Genomic DNA, 13996 nt, shown 5'->3' with positions numbered 1-13996 from the left:
GCCGATTATTTTTAAGAAACAGCAGACATTAAGAGAATCTCTCAAAACCTAGTAGAAGTTACTCTTCTGAAAGACACATTTACATATGTAAGGAAAATCTCCATTTGTAGGAATGTCTCTCTCACTATACCAGGGAGAAGAGGATGATCAAATCTCTGAAAATGCTTATCAATGGAGAAGGCAACTGATTTAGATCTCTGTAGCAACCACACCTTTGTTTACTATTTTTTGCCTCACGACCTCCTAATAACTGGCTTTATCCACCATAACCCCTGACATCTTTTGTTTTTAGCTCGACATTGTATTTAAGGTGGTGGCTTGGACTGTTTCAGAAAATTACTTAGTTTTCCAGAGTATCTCCCATGTATACAGGAGGTATACATGTTACTAAACCCATTTGTTTTTCTCCTGTTAGTCTTTTATTACAGGATAGGATAGAAGCCAAGAGTCTAATAAGGTAGAGAGAAAATTACTTTTCCTCATCCTCATCATTTTAGAAGATTCTTCAAACCCAGTGATCAAGCCTTCAGATACCTGTTTTCTTGGCTGACCTTTTTAATACAACCTCATGAAAGACTTTGAACCAGAACCATTCAACACCACTATATGTGAAAAATCTGGAGACAAGAGAGAACATTCCAGAACTGAAAGGTGTTATATTTGCATTGAATATGGATTTCATTCTGTGGCTTCAGGTTAAGAACTCCTGGAAAGATCAGAAGTACATTATACATTATTAGATGAGAAGGCAGTCTTGCATGCAGTTCATGTTTCACAGGCTTTTCAGAAGATTGGACAACAAAGACTCTCACATGTTTATCCTCCCTTTGACTTGCTTCAGTTCATATCCATGTGTTTAGCACAGATCCAAGTGGGATTATGTCTTTGAATGGGATGAGATAGGAGATGATTGCTTTAACATTCACTTCACATATGGAAATGACCCCATGTGAATTCTCCTCCACTTCTCTGTATCTTCTTTTAGAGGCTCATCTTTTTAGTAATTTGTTCCCCTAGTTTTAAGGACTGTTTTCTTAATCTAAATGCATTATTCTTGATAATCCTTAGAAATTTAGTTGTGATAAATGATTGTCCATACCTTGCCAATCAGGCTATTCAACGCAAGTAAACTTGAATAGTTAAAGCAAAAGTGGGAAGTTTGTTTTAAGTCTGTCCAACTGTGGCTAGAAGAGTTAAAATAATACTGTGAACAAGATTTTTAGATCATGATGACTTTCGGGGTTGAGACAATTAACAGAATTTCTGTGAACTTTGCCTATGAGTTATGTTTTTGCCTAATGACCATATGATGCAAAATTTTGCAAAAAAGTCTGTGACAAAATGTTGTGAATATTACTTTTTTTAAAAAAGTTTTTATTTATTTATTCGTGAGAGACACAGAAGGAGAGAGGCAGAGATTTAGGCAGAGGGAGAAGCAGGCTCCATGCAGGGAGCCTGATGTGGGACTCGATCCCAGAACTTCAGGATCATGCCTTGAGCTGAAGGCAGTTGCTCAACTGCTGAGCCACTCAGGCGTCCCTGAGAAGATTACTTTTATACATATGTTCATATAACAATTAGTCACTATAGTTTAAGGAAAGTTATTTGTGGAATTGACAAATATAGCACATATCTATTTAAATATGATACATTGTTGGTGGCTCTTAATATTAGGCTTTTCTTTTCTAAAAACAAAATTCAAAGAATTATTGTATGAAAATCCATATTATATTGACTGAATTTCCATATTTCTTACTTTCCTATTGGAAATGCAGTATTCTATTTGAAATATTGAAACACAGTTAATCTATCAGCCTTCCTTCCGCAAATTTCTTAAATCTTAATTGGAAATTTTGATCTGGAGAGAAGAAATTGTCTTTATTTATATTGATATGATCTTCACATTTTTAGTTAATGATATCAGAGAATACAGGGAAACAGAATAAGAATGCTTTCAAAATGAACATTACTGAAAAGCCAAATATATAAATATCATCCATATATCAACAAAACTATACATCACTCTGTTAACATTATCTTGTCCTATATTCATCTGAATTTACAAAGTGGAACTCTTTGTTCTGGAAAACCCTATAGTTATTGAGTGTACTAACTGCTTATTAGATTAAAAAAAAAAAGTCTTAAACAAAGGGGTTATATGATGAATTGGTGATGGAATATGTACAATCTTTCACCAAGACCTAATCAGAAAATAGGATCTCTATCAAAGCATGCTTTTAGTAGCCTGGCCTAAATTTGAACCAGTGATTTGAAAGATACAACTCTTCATGTTTCAAGTTTAAGAAAGTATACGGGAGGGGGTCAGATTTTCCAGAGAATGTTATCAAAAGGGTTCTTCATGATTTAGGAGAGATTGTCAGGCTGGGAATTATCTTTCTAGTTTAATGCCTGCGTATTGACCCTCCAGTGTGTCCTTGCCTGTTGTTATTCTATGTTGTCCCCATTTTAATGTCTGTATGTGATATACATCCATGTCAAATAAATGTGATGCATATAGAGTGGTACCTGCCTTCTCAGTCACTTGCAATGTTGCTGTTGTAGCTAAAATATTCTTGTCTCCCTCCCATATCCCACAAAGCTCCAGGAACTCAAGTCAATAATTTCAAAAAGAGGTTTAATGAACATTTGGAGACAATGGAGATTAGAACATGAACAGCCCACAACTTCAAGATGAACGTCAAATATTATGACACCTGGAAAATCTTGATACATTTTTCATGGCAGGGAGCCTCTCAATGGTCATGTTCCTTTCTAGGCCCCAGCTGCCACCAGAACATTTGTGACCCATTATATCTTAAATCCGCCCTCTGATTTTTTACTTCAGTTTCCCTGTACACTTCTGGGAGAATCAGAGAAGTCCAAATCCCTATTACTGGAATATTCAGGGAGAAAAAATAACTTTGAGGGAACTTTTTCCATCTAGACAATAACCAGAGACTCTTTTTTTTTCATCATACCTATTTATTCTAATTAAATCCTTAGCAAAATATATTATTTGTTTGTTATAATATATGTTTGTTATTTATTTTTTTAAATGGATGTTTCATGGCAAAATGGTTCAAACTGGATCTTTATGTTAATAAAACTTATGTAGCCCTACTTACATCATCCAGAGTGGGGTATAGTGAGGTAACATATAACATGGACATGATTGCTCAAATCCTGAGGTGGCCAAAATGAAAACCAGAGATATATTTTAAAAATGTCAAATCTATTCTAGTTCCTAGAGGAAAGAATTCATGATAAATATCCTCCTTATTCTGGAAGCAGCATCTTTTTGGGGAGAATGGTGTCCAGTTAATTTGATAAATATAACCCCAGCTTGGGAAAAAAACAAATATTTTCAAGACACCTAACATTTCTTGGGTTAGTTGATGAGTTTATGTCACCTCACTGATTTCATGATCATATTTGCATGTATTCTATGTTTTTATCTGTGAATATTTGACAAATTCTGAATTGACTTTTTGTGATATTTGAATGTTTCTAACAGAATGCTAATTTTCTAAGGATGTGAAATGAAAACTTGGTAACTTACTTTGGGTAGAATACCACCGGTATCTGGGGGCATAAATGGAATTAGATATTAATACTATTGACTTATTGTTTGCACATAAACACAAGGCTAAAATCATCTGCAGATTTAACTCAAGGAAGCAATTTCTTCCTCAGGGCATTTTGGCATTTTGGCAGGGATCTTGAGTTGCTTTTTCCTCTCCTCTTTGGCTGTTCTCCTTGGGGCTCAGAGCAGGGACTATCCATTAAGATCAGATGCATGTAATCATGATCAATTTCCTGCAAGAGCAAAAGGGGTGGGCACTCGGATGCTTGGCCGTCATTTTTTATTCTGTTTCCACGGGTGGTGTTTTTCTATCTGTAATAGCAGCTGGAATCCAACTATGGGGTGGAGAGAAGGAAAGAGAAAATGAAACTCCTCTTAGGTATATGAGTATTCCCTAATTGTCTGGTTTCTTTTTCTTTAAGTGAATTTTCTGTAGTTCCCAGTTCCTCTACCAAATGCAATGTGATGAAAGCTATGGAAACCCAGACTCAACTCAGTGTGTACTTAGTTGATGCCAGAAATCTGAAGAAACGTCACTTTATTTCAAATGTCAGTATCCAATGTTTCATGAAGAACAAATTTGCCTTAGAAAGTCCCCAAAGTACCTATAAACTGGCTGTTGCTTGCTTAAAGCCTCAGCTGTGAAAAGGTGTTTTCATGTTTGTTGGCGCTCAGTATCTTTGGGGCTTTAAGAATGATACATTGGCAAATCTTGTACTGAATAACAGAGAGAACAGGAAGGACTTTCTCTTTTTTGTACACACACATATACACACACACATACACACACTATCTATATTCAGTATCTATATACTGTAAGTGTGTGTGCATTTTATTATATATTACATGTTATATATTAGCTCATTTTACTCATGAAAATAAAGATTCTGGCTTTTTTTTAATTTTTTTTAATTTTTATTTATTTATTTATGATAGTCACACACAGAGAGAGGAAGAGGCAGAGACACAAGCAGAGGGAGAAGCAGGCTCCATGCACCGGGAGCCCGACGTGGGATTCGATCCCGGGTCTCCAGGATCGTGCCCTGGGCCAAAGGCAGGCGCCAAACCACTGCGCCACCCAGGGATCCCACATATCTGATTTTTCAAGAAAGTTCCTTTTTAAGCCAGAATCTTGGGGATCCCTGGGTGGCGCAGCGGTTTGGCGCCTGCCTTTGGCCCAGGGCACGATCCTGGAGACCCGGGATCGAATCCCACGTCGGGCTCCCGGTGCATGGAGCCTGCTTCTCCCTCTGCCTGTGTCTCTGCCTCTCTCACTCTCTCTATGACTATCATAAATAAATAGAAAAATTAAAAAAAATCATTATAAAAAAAAAAAGAAAAGAAAAATCAGATATGTTAATACCTTGCTGTCATTTTTTTTTTCCGGCTCCCTTCAAAATACTTTCCTATACCTACAATTTTCTGATTATGCTCTTAGGTTTATGCCAAGAATAGAGATTTTAAAATATGTCACATTTACAATATTCTGCACCATTTCTGAAACTGTTCCTTCAGAAATTGTTCATTATGCTACTCAATCTCTCTAATACGTAGACCTACACAGAAGTAGCACTAGGAAAAAGCACCTCTCGTTATATAAGTGTTATTATAGAGAAGACCTGTTGTTTCCTTCTTGTCAGGAAGCTCCTCACTGAAGTTTCAGCTTGCCTGCAGTTATTCTCCTTAGCTCAGACATTCTGATAAAACTTCCTATCTCAACTTTAATAATTAATGATAAAAATAATTATTACTGTAACAGAGAGGCTTATGTCCCTCACCAAACTCAGCTAGACTTCAGGACAAAGGGAGTGGTGACTTAATAGTCATTCCAGAGCACTGCAGGAAGGCATCTCCATGGGGTAGCAGGAAATGTCAAAATATGACATGTCATGGCTTACACCACATGGTTCCTGCTTAGCAGCTGGACAGCAAGAAGCTGGACATCTAGACATCCCTTCTCACATAAAGACTGGATGGTTGACTGGTCCAGGTTCTTAGTCAGATGATAATTTTCCAGTGATATACAAACAGCCCAGTCAGTTGGTGAACGTTCTGAGACAGCAGACATTCTTGGAATGCAACCACGTACCCTCACGATGGACTTGCTCTTCGCGAGACTTTTACTGGCACCTCATGGATAGCCTTCATCTCCAACAACTTCCTAGCTGAGGCTCCCCATCACTGCAAATTTCCCAATCCTTCTTCCTGCCTTCCAAGCATCTCTAGCATAATGTATATACCTCTTTATTCCCACAGGCCCTTTTCCCATCTTTTCTTAATTGGCCCTCATGGCTGTTCAACGAGAACCTAAATTTCCTGTGAAAATTAGACCAGAAATTATTAGCAACAGAACATCTGCCTCTCCGGTCCTTGAATTCAGAGGGAACTCAGTCTTTAGGACTCATGACACCCATTCCTGAGGGGAAGAATGAATTTTCCATTCAACCTGACAAAACCATCTCTCCACTCGAGGATGGCTTAAATCAATTCTTATAATGGAGCAAATAAAGAAAATTAGTTGGATTTTCATATGCAAATAGTTTGAAGATTGAAATTCTGCTGATATCTAATGATCATCGGTGCATTACGGTTTATAATTAGATTTTGCATACATTCCCTCCATCCTCATAAAAACACGATTAGTGAGATGATATCATTATTTTCAATATGCTGATGAGGAAATAGAGTTTCAGAGAAATGATGACATGTCCAGGAGAGCACCGTAGAGATTGTAGAGTGAGATATCATAGTCTGTTTCCTTTTAATACATGTCTAAACCCTACAGTAGTTGTTTCTGGAAAACTCCCCATCCCCTCTCATTCTGTGTTATTGATTTCAAGACATATTTGCTCCTTTTTTTGCTTTTGTTTTTCTTTTTGTATCAACTCTTACTGATCATTTTGAAATAAGATGGGATAAAAATCTTATGTACAAAAAAGATGGTGTTTTATATTTAAGAAGAACAATGCAAATTCCATCAATATTGTTAATCAATTACACTTGTAAACCTCAAAGGATGAGACTGTGTGGAGGGAATGGGGATACTATCCAATCTATGTCTTAACTATTTTAAACGTGATCCATGGTTAAAATTTGTCTTTAAGTACTGGCCCCCAAACTCTGTGAAAATCACTGTATTTTGTAAAGCAGGGAATCAACCCCAATCAATTCTGATCTTAATTTTAGCTCCCCGGGAGGATTTCAGTCATTTATTTTAAAGGGATAGATTTTTAGCCTCCATCACTCACCTTAAGAGGCTAATGAGAGATTCAAATTAAGTAAATGATTGGAAATGTCAAGTAATTAAACATCTGGTTTTTAATATAAAACAAATCACTTCATGCCTGTGGTCTCTGTCACTTGATCTGTCCCAGCGCTGTCTTTAAGCTGCTCCTGGCTACATTTAACCTCTTAGTCAAGCCAGACGTAACTCCATGCTTCCTATTGTAGCTCTTGGATATTCTTTTCCCCATGGCCTTCATCTGGGTTTGCTGAGGCTGTGGGTCAGACCTGTGTTTAGAGTCTAATTTTTCTCTTACTCAGGTTAAAATATAGCTTAAGGAAGCAATATTTATATCTGTTTAACTGATACTCTTAATTTTTCTATGAGTGAACACAATAATGGAGGAAACCTCTACCCCCTCCAATCCCAACTGAGTCCTTCTCTTGGGAAAGATACTCCCTCATCTGACTTTTGAGATGGTTTATTTGAACCTCTTATATATGCCTTCTTCAAATCTCTCTTTCTCTTTCTTTCTCTTTTTAAATATTTTATTTATTTATTTATTTATTTATTTATTTATTTATTTATTTATTTGAGAGAGAGTGAGTGAGAAAGAGAGCATGAGCAGAGAGAGGAGCAGAGAGAGAAGGAGAAGCAGACTCCCTGTCGAGCAGGGAGCCAAACACAAGGCTCAGTCCTAAGACCCTGGGATCATGACCTGAGCTGGAGGCAGACACTTAACTGACTGAGCCACCTAGGTGCCTCTCTTCAAAGCTCTTTCTAATAGGATCAATTTTGCAAGGATTCCACTAACCACCGAAAAGCAGTTCTCTCACTTGGGCTTGCTGCAAACAAGGAGGAAATAGGTGTTTTTAGACTGCACCACACATGATACAAAGCAGTGGAGCATGTATTTTCCCCATGCCACACAGCCTCAAGCAATCACGCATACTGTGTGGGTAGCTAGTTTTGCCCCTAATAGTGAACATCTGGCTATTTTTGTTTATGCAGAATCTGTGATCCTGACTCTTGATTTATCTTTGGAGGCCATGTCTCCTTCAGTCACATTCCATGAACTCTGTAGGGTCATTTCCCACCTTGTTCCAGGGCTAGACTTAGCAGGTCATCAATTTATCACATCCTGTAGCTATAGTAACTAGGCATGAGGAAGTAATGGACCTGTGTCATTCCAATAAGGTTAAATCTTAGAATTTTCCAGGAACATTAGAAAGAAGCCCTTATTCCTTTGAACTTGCTAAAAGAAGAGAATATAAGCAAGAAGTTTCTGCTGGTCATTTTTTTCTACCACAGGCACAAATTTTGAAAAAAAAAAAAAATTAAAGAGCTCTAGGGATAATCCAAAATGGAGTGCAATCCAGCCACAGCCAAAGCCTCTCTCTATGCTTTTCAATACATTGTTCTTTGTTTAAACTGATTTGTTCTGAGTTGAAGGTTTTTACTTTTGTTTTTGTCTTATAAAGCTTTTTGACCCATATGACTCCACTTTGAAGGTCCAGATAATTTCAGTTCAGAGGTAAGCTCCATTTGGCAATTGCATAAATTGTGTTTTTGAAGTTCTAGTTTGATCCCAATTTAGTTGCTTGACTCTGTTTTAAAATAAAATGGTGGAGAAGGAATTAATTAGATTTTCTAAAACCTCTAACATCACATGACACTTTGATTCCTCTTTTGTAAGGAATCACTGATTAAAGTTCTCTCCATCACATAGACCCATAATGTGCTGTCTATAGTGGCTTACCCAGAGGGGCTCGTATTTACTTCACTGATTGTCTCTTGTATATAGTTCCAAGATAAATCATAGGCATGGACTTACTTAAACCAAAGGATCATTTGTTATCTGAAATTCAAAGGTAACTAGTGTCCTCTAGGCTCATTTGTTAAATCTCTCAGTACTACTCATTGTGTTCATATAACCACATGAAAGAGCTGTCACTTACACTGGTTCCATTTGAATGAAATGCTAAATACAACTTAATTATAGACCTAGTTCCACTATTATCTGCATTACCAAGAAGTTATGTGACTATTGCTTTTATTTCTATTTATTGTGATCTAATCAAGTCATAACTGTGGAGCATCCAGGGAAAAATAAAAAGGATGCTGAAAAATAGGAGACTTTGACATTCCAGGAGTATTTAGTTTGGAGAAAGAAAAACCAAGGCCTATGGATGGGAGAGAAATTTCATCAGACAATCAGATACGTCTTAAGTAGAATAAGTGGCAATACAGTCCCTATTTTTCCAGAACGTGCAGCTCACATCGTAAGGAAGTTTACAGGAGAGCATGTTTGATTTCACTGTAATTCTCACCAGAAAGAAAACAAGTGTTATAAGGGCATTTACTGTGGAATGAGGTAGGGTAGATTTCTGCTTATAGAAACTGCTGGTGTTTGAGGAAGGAAGCTGTCTGTCAAGAACATTATAGAAGACATCCTTGTATTGTTTTCTGGGGGCAGATCATGGAAAATAGTTTGGACCTGAAGAAAGAAGAGAAATGGTGAAAACTTCTGGGCACAGAGTAGGTGAAAATTGTTCCCACAGAAAAGCATGTGTATGAGATTATAGAGAAAAGTGGACAATAAAAAATTTGTCACAGCAGGATAGCCAGAGAATTTTAAGAGAGAGGTAGACTAACATTCAATTTAAATTGCTTCCTGCTCTTTACTGGAATGTGGTTTTCCTCTATTATCTTAAACCCTTCTCTTAATGAGGTGCCTGCAAAAGTATTGTGTTAGGGGAACATTGGGGTATCAAGGGAGAGAAGCTGTGGCCAAATGGAGAGTGAAACACTGAAGAAAGAGGGGAGCAGTTGTAGTTCTTCAGACAACTGAAGGGTCTGGAGAAGCTGGCCGAGAAGGAAAGTAAGATAGGACAAAGTGAAAAAAATTTAAGATGTCATGTGGAACCTCTGAAATGTAAAACAAAATGATAGATGCAATGAGAGATAATGTCTCAAATCCCTACTCTTTCTTTTATTATTTTTAAAATGTTTATTTCAGAAAGGAAGAATACTGGGATTCATGGGGATATGCCAGTGATGTAAGAATAAGCTTTATAATTTTTAAAACGTTCCAACAATGAGATGGATTGCTTCCTATTATAGTGGAAACCTTAAAATTACTTATACTTTCTGGAAAGAGCATTAGAGACTACATCCTAACATGGAATGGGGAAATAGATGGAGAACCTCTATTTTTCACATCCCATTTTTTTTGTTTAGTTCCCTACAATTTTGTAGATAGCTCTTTTTCTGATGGTTCTCTACACTGTACTCAAATTCCCAGAACATTCTCAGATGGATTTCAAACTTCCTGAAAAAATATTTCATATAATTCTATATCATCTATAACAAAGTATTAGAAATAATGTAGTAGAAAGTTAGCGAACAACTTATGATTAAATATAATATCTTACAACTCAAATTGACAACAAACAAAGCAAATGTAGAGGTAAAAACAAGAGGGCAAAACTATTTTCAATTTACTTCAAGTATAAAAGAAGATCATGTAATTCTGAAATAAGCTAACCTATTTTTAGACTATGATGAGAATTGTAAACAAGATTGGAAGATAATAACTCCTCTATCTCAAGCTGCAAAAACTGCATCTGAAATATTATTCTTAGTTTATAGCTCCACTTGAAAATCAGGTAAATTGGGGATCCCTGGGTGGCTCAGTGGTTTAGCACCTGCCTTCGGCCCAGGCCGTGATCCTGGAGTCCCGGGACAGAGTCCCATGTCAGGCTCCCTGCATGGAGCCTGCTTCTCCCTTTGCCTGTGTCTCTGCCTCTCTCTCTCTCTCTCTCTCTCTCTCTCTCTCACTTTATGTCTCTCTCTCTCTCTCTCTCTCATGTCTCTCATGTCTCTCATGAATAAAATAAAATCTTAAAAAAAAAAGAAAATCAGGTAAATTAGGGGGAAATGGCTGGCTCAGTTGGTAGAGCTTATGACTCTTGATCTCAGGGTCATGAGTTCTAGCCACATGTTGGGTGTAGAGATTACTTAAAAATATAATCTTTTTAAAAATTAGGTAAATTACATGTCTTCTAATAAAAAAATACCATGGCAATTTGCTAAATTCAGGTATATTGAAATTAACAAAGGAAAAACTATTCTTATACCACTCACCTCAGTTAACCAGTTTCCATTCTATGTATTTCCTCTGGATATTTATTTTTAGTAGGATTGCAGTGTGTAAAATGCTTTATAGTTTTTTTTTTCTCCAGTTGAATTTTTCTTTTTGTCTGTACATTTTAAAATTCTTATAATTGCATTAACCATCTAATATTTCATTGTATGGATATAGTACTGTAATTTGGCAATTCTCCTAGTACATTTTTGAAATTATAATTATGATGAAAATAAATTCATCTGTAAGTCAAACTTTTCTGTATTTTAAATTATGTTCCTTAACTAGATTCATTAGAGTAGGATTTCTATATAAATGGGATGGACATTTTAAGTTTCCTATAGATATCATCTATGCCACTTTAATTGCTTATAATAATATGCCATATGCTTTGATTATTATTATTTCTGCGCTTTTAAAATTTAAGAGATTTAAAATAGAAATTCACACTTTTAAAATATACTGATGAGTCTGCGTATTTTTAATATATTAGATATTTATATTTCCCTTGTCTTTTTTTGTTTAGTTGTCTCAAGTTTTGCACATATATTTTGTGGACTATAATACTTCATCTGTGGAATACTCATTTAGAATACATTAATTCTATGTGTTTTGATTTATTGCACTTATTTTTACTTTTTGATAGTTGTGCTCTCCCCGAATCTCCACACGTTCACCAACCTAGAAGCTCTGTCAACCCTGCCCTTTCGGGTATTTATGGAAGCTTCACTACATTGTCATTGATTAAATCCTTCCCACTGGTGATGGTTTCATCCCCTAGCCCCTCTCCTCCCTGAGGCCAAAGAATGGGACCAAAATTTCAACTCCCTAGTCACAGGGTTAGTTCCCCTGGCAACCATCCTTAGGAGCCTGTGTAACATTGCCTCATTAACATAACAAAAGACACCATTGTTGCTCTCGTCATTTAGGAATCAGGGGTTTTAGGACAGGAAAAGATGCAAAATAAATATATATTTCTTATTTGTAATTATAATATCAAAGACTTGTTAAATAAAAATTAACTGAGCGCATATTCATCCTTTCAACAAATATTTCTTGAGCTCCTCCTGTGTACCAGGTGTTTGTGGATCCTATCCTGGCAGGTGGGAGAGAAGGTAGAGTCACCTTGTACGTCTATATCAGCTAAAACACAATATTTTTGAAAGAGTTGATATGATTCAAAAAATGTCAAAAGTCATGGAGGATGGTCCCTGAATTATGAAATCTCATTGATTTCCTTCTCCTTCTTAGGAATTGTTGACTTCACACACAGAGAATTATGAACTTTGTGTTTCACTTTTGTTCCTCATGTAGTTGACTTGTGCACTATCCCTATATCTTTTTGATGTCATACAATTAATCCTTCACTTAATTTTTTTTTCTCTACTCTGGTGTTGTGCTGGATGCTATAACTAAACCAGTAAATATAAATGACACAATTCTGCCTTCACTGTATTGAGGTCTGTCATGGGAGAAATGTTTCTTTTTATTCTTTTTTTTTTTTTTCCAAAGGATTCTATTTATTTATTTGAGAGAGAGAAAGCATGATCAAGGGGCAGAGGGAAAGAGATAGGCACACTCCCCACTGAGCAGGGAAACTGATGAGGGGCTCAATCCCAGGATCCTGGGATCACGACCTGAGCCAAAGGCAGATGCTTAACTGACTGAGCCAGCTGGGCACACCAGAGGAAATGTCTCTTCTTAAGAGACAATGTGAAGATTGCTATAATATTGGGGAACATGACATTAAGTAACAGCAACAAGAGTTTATAGATTAATTTGTATTCAATGAATTTCCATAATCCTCATTAATTATTCTAAAAAATGCTTAACAAAACAAACTAAGCTTTTGTCTACACCTACAAGGCGATTTTACATTACTGACTAGAATAACCCATTGTTAATTTGAAGATATTGGTAATTTAAAAGAAGACAAAATGAGAACCCTATCATGAAAGCTTACAATTGCTAATTTCCTTTCCAATGCAAAACCTGGGAGTCTAAGGATGTTTGCAAACAGGAACATTTCAAATGTCCTGGGGCTGAAGCTCCTCCTCAGCCAGACACACATGGTAAAAGCACCCAGTGAGCAATATCAAGAATGCATGTATACGCATGTTTGTTGCACGCACACATTATTTTCCCTAATGAGGTGGTAATGACAGCTTGCCTAGCATCTTTCTGTTCTGAACCTCTTCTAAAAATTGTTTTACGTTTTTGGCTTCCTGACAGCTAGGCACACTGAGAAACAAGATGTTCAGCTGATTATGTAAAAGCTGGCAGGCTAGAAGTCAAGTATATCTGATTTAAGAGACCTTTATCATAAGACTTTTCTCCAGGTCTCTTCTTTCTTTTTTTTTTTTTAATTTTTATTTATTTATGATAGTCACAGAGAAATAGAGAGAGAGAGGCAGAGACACAGGCAGAGGGAGAAGCAGGCTCCATGCACCGGGAGCCCGACGTGGGATTCGATCCCGGGTCTCCAGGATCACGCCCTGGGCCAAAGGCAAGCGCCAAACCGCTGCGCCACCCAGGGATTCCAGGCCTCTTCTTTCTGTGGGAATCAGCTGCATATTGCTAATGAATTACTTTATTAGTTTACCTTTTCCAGTTAACTGGAACTGATCACTTTGCTTCTCATTCTCCTCCCAATCTAATATTATTTATTAGGAATGGTTATAAGAAATAATTATGCATGCTTGCATATTCAATTTGTTGATTTTATTTTTTAAGTGTTTTTAAATATTTTTGTTTATTTATTTTTTGGAAAGAGACAGGGAGAGTGAGAGCACGAGCGGGGCGGGGGGGGGGGATGGTCAGAGGGAAAGGGAAAAGCAGACTCCTTGCTGAGTAGGGTGCCTGACCCAGGGCTGGATCCCAGGACCCCAGGACCCCAGGATCAGGACCTGAGCTGAAGACAGGTGCTTCATTGACTGAGCCACCCAGGTGCTCCCAATTTGCTGATTTTAAAGGATTGGGTGTTGTCATTTAAGTCTTGACAATTGACTATGGAAGAAAAGTAATTACAAAGTATTTTGATAAG

Source organism: Nyctereutes procyonoides, unplaced genomic scaffold (assembly GCF_905146905.1).
Source record: "Nyctereutes procyonoides isolate TBG_1078 unplaced genomic scaffold, NYPRO_anot_genome, whole genome shotgun sequence".
Taxonomy (NCBI): Eukaryota; Metazoa; Chordata; class Mammalia; order Carnivora; family Canidae; genus Nyctereutes; species Nyctereutes procyonoides.
The sequence above is the reverse complement of the archived record's forward strand: the minus strand, read 5'-3'. Positions refer to the sequence as shown.